We start from the raw sequence: 8,013 nt of genomic DNA on the forward strand, positions 1-8,013 counted from the left end.
TTTCTCACCAGCTGAGGCTGGAGGAAATGCTGTTGCTCCTAGTGTATAAGAGTTTGGGTTTAATTGGGTTCTAGTGGCAAAATTGCATCTAATTTATGGTACATTTCCAGTAAAATTTCCCCTGCTCTTATTTTATTCATCATTTGCTTTCCTGGCTAGTGTTTTCATGTTTCTTTGCTTGGCACTTGGCAGAAAATAATTAGGAAATGATTTTCTTTTTCTTTTTTCCATATATATATAACACAGTGGGCAAAGCTTCAAATAAGATAGTAGCAGCAGTATTAAAAGGATTTGCAATTTAATACAGATGGCAAAGCATATTTCATTGCCAGATTCTGAGCACGTCACATTGCAATTAGATACCACAGGGCTATGGAGACGATTGATTACAGGAATTATCAAGTCTTCAATAGGAATCATGTCCAAAATCAGAAGGTTTTAAACTCAAATCTCAAGAGGAGATATTTTTGCACAAACCCTAATAAAAAGAGGATAGAAGTCAAAATTTGTATTTTTTTTCTTGTGAAGTAATTAATGAATTTAGAAGTTCAGGACCTTAGAGACTTGCTGGACCTGATAAATCAATAATCTTGATAAATTAAGTTACAGGAGTGTCTGACACATTCAAACAGTACAATTGTGCGTTTAGATCATGCTAGTGTTCTTGACTTGTCTCAGTGTGCTCAATGAGTAGTGCTTCCTCTCCACAAAAAGTTATCTCATTTTGATAATGATAAACATCTTCTGCAGAAGGTGTTCGTTGCGTTCCATGAAGATCTGTAATGCCACTTCCGTAACAGGAACAGTAACGCTACTTCCATGGCAGGAGCAGTAATGCCACGTACATCATCTACTATGCTTTTCTTCAAAGTGTGGGATTTGAAGTCCTTTTGGTTGAAGATTTTGAGCAAATGAAGAATTCTACTCCACATTGGAACTCTGGAATCAGAGGGCATCAGGATTCCTCTGTTTTGGTATATAAACATCCCAGTGTATATTATTAGAGCCAAAAATGAACTTATTCCAGCAATTAAAAATAGTCCCCAGAAGCTACTGAGACCAAGCCTATTTGAACGAACAGAGTTGCAGCGATCTGGACAGGTACTCAGATCACCAAACCATTTCCCCCATATATCCTTGATTTTGTCTCCCTCTGTTACCTTCAAAATTGCCCTGGAAATATCAGGTGCCAGAGGAGAACCTATGGGGAAGGCCTGAAATCCACAGAACACAAGAAACCCACATGAGAAAGTATGCAATAAGAACTAGGCAGCTAATTTTGACCCAAAAATCAAATTAGTCTGGACACATCCAAGAAAAAAGACTCGAAAAACCTGTAACCTAAATTAATCTGAACTCGTCCAATTTAATTCGTTTGTCACCACTAATATGAGCATGCTTAAGACATAGAATAGATACAGGGGAGAGGGAAAGAACCCACAAAGCCAAGACCATCGGTGTTAAATTCTTGAATATTTGAAACGTTTTTCCAACGAATGGCTTCCAAAGTTGATGTAGGTTCAACAAGGGTATACTTGGAGCAATTCTGTGCAAGAATGAGGTGTATAGTAGTGGGTCCATCAAAAGCAGCAGCTACACCTCCATTTTTGCTACCTCTGGAAAGGAGTTGGCCACATTCTTCAGCAGACTTAAAAGGCATAAGCTTGGATTCATCAAAACCCAAGCTTTTCAAGGTTTCCTTAACAAAAGATCCCTTCTGGTAGCCCACAAAATCCCCCTTTTTAATGAGCTCATCTATGGTAGTAACACTGGGCTGGAATTGCTGAACAGTTAAAAAGCTCGACAAACTGGCTGTATAACTCTGACTAAGAATGAGTCCAACGAAGCACCAAATGATCACCACCATTCTAGCTCACCACTTTTTCCCCTGTAAATATATAGTTTACAAATTATTAGATCTAATTTAAGTATACACATATAGCAGAGGATACAGAGTAATTCAGAAGAATTGAAAGGAGATTACTATGAGCAAAAACCATGGTTGAGAGAGAAGGAAAACCAGAAGCTAGTGCTAACTTTGTGAGAAGGAGTCCTCGAAAATCCTCATTTATTCTGTGTTCAAAAACCCAGACTACAAATCCAATGAAAATAAAAAATACCAAGCTTAGCAACCAAAGATCCCATGTCAGAGGCTTCAAGAAAACCCAAGCATTTTTGCTCACATCTTTTGTAAGTGGCACTATCATTGATATTGATTCTCGGCCAGATTCCATATAAGGCAGAGTAAAGTCGACATACAAGGACCTGTTGGCCACAATTGATATATCTCCAACAGCAGCATCAAAGATCTGCATACAATAACAAGGATCAATTTATGTTCACTATAATGTCCTGGACAAGCTTATATATACCGAGATTATGTCTAAATCTTTCACATAGGCCTGATGCATTCAGCATTTTCAAAAAATCTTAAAATGCTCTTAGCAAAACCCTAATTGATAAGAAAGGGAACTGATTAGATTACTAATTTAAAGAAATGAATAGGAATTTAACTAAAAAGGAGTTTTACCCCCAAGGAGACATGATGGATCAACTCGTTGTACGTTCCAGCACTATTAACGTCTGGATTGGCAAAGGGGACGTACTCATAAGTTACAGCATATGGTAATTCAGCAACCACAGCATCAAAAAGATCTATGCAATATCCTTCAACTTTGAGGTGTTTGTACCTGGATATCTTGTCACATTCGCAAATTGAGTGAAACCTTCCTTCACTGGTACTCCTATTCTCAATTTCTTACCATCTGTTGGAATCTCCCAACCCTTGGGAATTGAAGCTGTATCTCCTGGCCATATAATAGTTGTAAGAGTAGTACTGTTGTTAGCAGAATAATTCTTACTTGTATTTGCTGTTGTTGTCTTCAATCTTTTGACAAGTCCTTTTCCAGGTAACCAAAAGCCTACCCTTCTTGCTCCATCACCAACCACATTAACCATCTGGAAAGCTGATGACTTTAAATGCCCATTAATTAAGAGAAAGTCTCCTGTAATCCCTCTACAGTTGGTGTTTGATAATGCTTGACGAAGGCTTGGACCAATCTGAGAGACCCCAAGGGTTTCAAGATTTGTTGAGCTGCTAGAAATATTTCTCTTTTGGAAGCCAAAGTTCATAGTTCCAGCTACTCTCTCAACTGCCATGGCTAATGCAATTGTAGCATCATAAGCCCAAAGTCCATAAATGTTCAACTCAGCATCAATTAAGTCAGGATGATCATGATGAAATTTCTTTTTCCACTGAACCCTAAAATTTTTAACTCTTTTGGATCTTGGAACATAAGGTTTAACCCCCAATACTCCTTGCATTGATTCAATAACAAAATAAACCATGGAATTCAAGAAATCGGCCATCCTATATGTCATTAACCAATCATAGCATTTACCCATCATTCCCTCCTCTTTGGCTTTGGTAAATAGCCGCGAGCCAAGATGGGGTGACACATGCACTATGAAAACTCTAGTTTGCATTGCCTTCAACTTGCAAAGCTCTTCAAGAATTTGATCATCGGTGGCAAATGGAGAAATGGCACTCTGGTAGAGGACTTTGGTATCAACTGCTTGCAAAGAATCGGTTAGATAAGGCATGATTCCCACTCCATATTCATTGTCAATATAGACAGGCACTGCTTCCCTCCATCCAAAAGCTTGAACAATTGCACTTATGGCATTCACTTGAGCAGAGTCACTTAGCGTTGCTCGAAAGAAGTATGGACTGCGAATGGAAGCAAGAGAAGGACTTGATGCAGAAAATGATATAATGGGCACCTGAGCTTTTTCTCCAAGTTTAATTACAAAATTGGCTTGCATAGATGTTACTGGCCCTATGGTTGCTTCTATTTTAACGTTTTTTATCAAGTCCAAAGCTGCATTTACAAACGAGATAAGAATGTCAAATACTGAAAGTCGATTTCTTGTTTTTATAATCAGTGGAGATTAATGGAAAAAAAAAAATTCAGAGTTTTTTTCTCGCATGGATTATTATGCAATTAATTACGTAATTATGTTTTAATGAGGCAAATAAGGCTTAATCCCCAACTAGTTTCCTATGTTCATCATGTCTAACTAGTAGTTATTGTTGTTGGCTCAAGCTAGGAGTTTGAGACAACTCAAATACTTCAGATTTAAATTTAGATATAATAATGACTCTAATACCATTAAATTAAAAATTCATTGGTTAGATGATTATGTTAGCTGGAGTGGATGTTAATATTAATTAAGTGCGTTATTGGTGATTTTAAGAACTTTTAATGAGCTAGTTGATATTTGAAATTTAATCATATGATCAGATAATAGTAAATTTCATAGGGATCCTATTATAATCAACGATAAAAGCATATCTGTTATACATAAAACGATTGCACTGAATAAATTGAATAAATTCTCATGAGATAGATACTTGTATATTTGACATACAGAGGCTAATGATGCATCTAGTAGTTGTTTTATTGTTCATTTATTAATGAGGTGTATTATATTGTTACTTTGTTTTTTTTTATTTTTTTATAAAATATTGTTACTTTATTTTATTACAATGTAAAATTATTTTGTTACAAAAAAAATAAAAGAATTTTGAAAAACTTTGTAATTTATCTCATGTAATTTTTATAAATTAATATATTTTTCACAAATCAATTAATTACGAAAAATTTATAACTTAATGAAAAAAATAATTATTGCGAAAATTATATATAATGTAATTAATTATTTTAATTTAACACAATGAATGAGTAATCTGTTTTTATACTTTTTTAATAAAATTTGTTATATATAATTCATCTATTAATTTTTTTAAAAAAATATTATATTTTTTTGGTTGAGAAACTTTTTTTTTTTTTGCTAAGTTAGTGAATTTTTGTAATTAATAATTTCATATAAAAAAGTACTAATTTACGAAATTCACATGATATAAATTGTAAAATTTTATTAAATTATCATATTTTTTATAATAAAATAATATTACTTCTAATAAAAGGAACATAGAATACACCTATTAATAAAGTTTTGAACTTTCTATGCGTAGTGTGGGAACTTTCCGTTAGCAGAAGGTGCATCTTCCCTGTTTTTGTTCTTTTGTAGCCCCAATCCAGTTGTGACCATTTCTTGATGATTTTTGAAAAAATTTCCAGGACATGAACAAGACTTTAAAAGCTTGCTTACGTATTTCTATAAGTGGTAAACCAACCAAAATTCTCGCTAGTATAATAACAACATGTTGATCGTCCTTACCAATAAAATTGGACATGAAACATAACTTGACCAGAATCCACATTAAAAAAATAAAAAATAAAAAATAAAAAAGACGATACCTGAGATGACTTGTAAGCAGAGAGCGCAAATGAACCTAACCCTAATATCAACTCATTGGAATTTGCCACCTTTATTTGAGATTATATATGAAAAGGATAATAAAGCAAATAAAATAAATACTAGAATGAACATGTGATGTATATATATATATGGACTCTGTCAGAGAGGGAAACTAACCTGCTGCAGCTGCACCAACATCATCATTCTTGGAGTCCCTGGCATGGAGGACCAGCCTGGTTTTGTAGTGAGAATGTTTTGCATAAAAATCAGAGATGGACATGTTGATGCAGCTCAACCCTGTCATGACCCAACCTATGGGCCGGACCGGCACTAGGACCTGGGCCAGCTTAAAGCCCCCGAGGCCCGTAGTAAGCCTAACTGTTCATTAACCCAACTCTAAGGCCCATTTGGGCCCAATATCAAGAAAACAAACGGACAGAGTCCGGCCATAAAATGGACTTACCAACGGGGAGTTTTTGACTCACCCGACCTGTAAACACAATATAGTCAATTGGGGAGCTCAGCTCACCCTCCACATACTCATCAACATAAAAATAAATGGGAGCTCAGTTCCCTCATCCAATCCATCAAAACAGACTTAAAATATTAAGTTTACAGGTCCAACATGAATATAATATTACAGACCAAATTCAAATAATTACTGCTAACACATGCGGAAATTCTAGGAGTAATTAAAATTACACAAGAATAAATAAACAACCTGCGAAGTAGAAAAGCAGGTTAACCCAGAACAAAATATCCTCCTGTGGTCTGTAAAAATTTTTGAACAGGAGTGAGCGTTCGACTCAGAGAGTAAAATATCAATTTTAACCATAATCTCTATAACTATCTAAATCTAATGCACCCTGTAGAGTGAAATGCAACATCCACATCATTTTCACATCATAACATCACAAAGGTAATTTGGAGCACTCACGCACCCTGTAACATCAATCATAATATATGGGAGCTGATCCCCTATACAGCTCTCTTAAATCCAACCTGGTGCCAGCGAAGAACTCAGCTTGGACTTCCACTTAAATACCAAATCGGGGTCCCAGCGAAGAACTCAAGCCGTGTCTACCCCGAAGGACCGGGTCCCAGCGAAGAACTCAAGCCGTGTCTACCCGTCCTATCCATAGTCCACACCACATCACACGCACGCCAACGCACGCACACTGCTCCAAATTACCACAACAACATACATGGCACTTTAACATTTATCAATGCATCAAAAATCGTGCCTAGAGTTTAACTACATAAATATATGCATATAAGTGATGCATGGGCATGCTGAACATATAATAATATCGAAATTACAATTAAAATTAATATTCTACTCACAGACTTGACGACAATCACCGTGGGCGGGCGGAGGAAGAAGGTCATCGTCTCACCTGACAATCATATTACATTTATTTAATACAATCTGACTCAATACAAACAAAGAAAAGACCAATTACGTCCTAAGTCGTGCCGAAAATCCGGCAGAGTCCCCCCTATACCTAGGACCTACCCAACCTGCAAAAGGGCTAAAAACGCACTTCTATATTCACAATCCATATATCAACAGTTCAATCATATCACACAGCCCCTCCTGGGCCCATCAAATCAGTCATCCATCACAATACGCAAAATTTCAATTTAGTCCTTATTATTGATCATTTTTGCAAAAACTGCCCAAACAAGCTCTAAAAATTATAAAACTTTGGCCCGCGGTCCTTAGCAATATTACTAAGCTATTGCAAAAAGAATCGTAATTTTCTAAGCTACCACGAATATTTTATGGATTTTTAATCCTATTTAAGCACTAGAAAATTACGAAAAAACAAGGTTCGGGTTTACCTTTGCCGATTCCGACGTAGGGAACGCTCGTGGGACGTCTGAAAATGGGGGGGGGCTAGCCAACACCTCGGCCCACCGGAGACTTTTCCAGAACGTGCATGCGGCGAAATTTGCGCACCGATCAATCGCCGAATTTCCGTGAATCGAGGATACCTACACGAAGCCCATAACACGGGGTTTAGTACATAAATTTTTCAGAATTTTCTAAGCTCATTTAATGCTCGAAAATACACTGCGAAGTTCCGTGGGACCCATCGAAAAACGGTGTCGGAAAAATTCAAAATTTATGTCGTTGCGAAGCTCTCGACGAATGGAGCGTGCTGGTGGCCTCGGTTTTCTCGTGGGATTCACGGTTTTCGAGAAATCTAGCCCAAAAGTCGAAATGGGCTAAAATCTTCCCGAGCAAAAATCGGACAATCCGCTCAATGGATTTCGGCGTTCTTGGTGTCTATGGAAAGCTCTCGCCGAGTAGATGATTTTGGACACAAGACTCGGTCCAATTGGTGGCCGGATCGGCCGGATTTGGCCAGGAAGGCTAAGCGGCCTTGGCGCCACGAGCGTTGGTAGCGTTTTCCGGCCGTTCGGGCGGCCATTGCATTTGGTGAGTGGCGGCCATTTCTTGGGTGGTGAGGCGGTGGCCGCTGAGGTGGAGAGGAGAGAGAAACGAGAGAGAGAAGAGGGGAGGGACGACGCGCGCGGGAGGAAGAAAAAGAGAAGAGACCGGTCCGATTCGACCGGTCCGATTCGATTCGGCCGGTTCGATTCGAAATACAAAATTTTGAATTTTTACTCTGCCTCGGGACCGAAAACGAGGTCCAAAAATTTCGAAAAAAATTCCATAAA

At 37.5% G+C, this 8,013-nt stretch overlaps 1 pseudogene; it reads right to left on the reverse strand.

Moving 5' to 3' along the window:
• Positions 1 to 320: 320 nt before the first annotated feature.
• On the reverse strand, positions 321 to 5,629 carry LOC110667526 (glutamate receptor 2.8-like; annotated as a pseudogene).
• Positions 5,630 to 8,013: the final 2,384 nt, after the last annotated feature.

The sequence above is a fragment of the Hevea brasiliensis genome, chromosome 1, assembly GCF_030052815.1.
Source record: "Hevea brasiliensis isolate MT/VB/25A 57/8 chromosome 1, ASM3005281v1, whole genome shotgun sequence".
NCBI classification, from domain to species: Eukaryota; Viridiplantae; Streptophyta; class Magnoliopsida; order Malpighiales; family Euphorbiaceae; genus Hevea; species Hevea brasiliensis.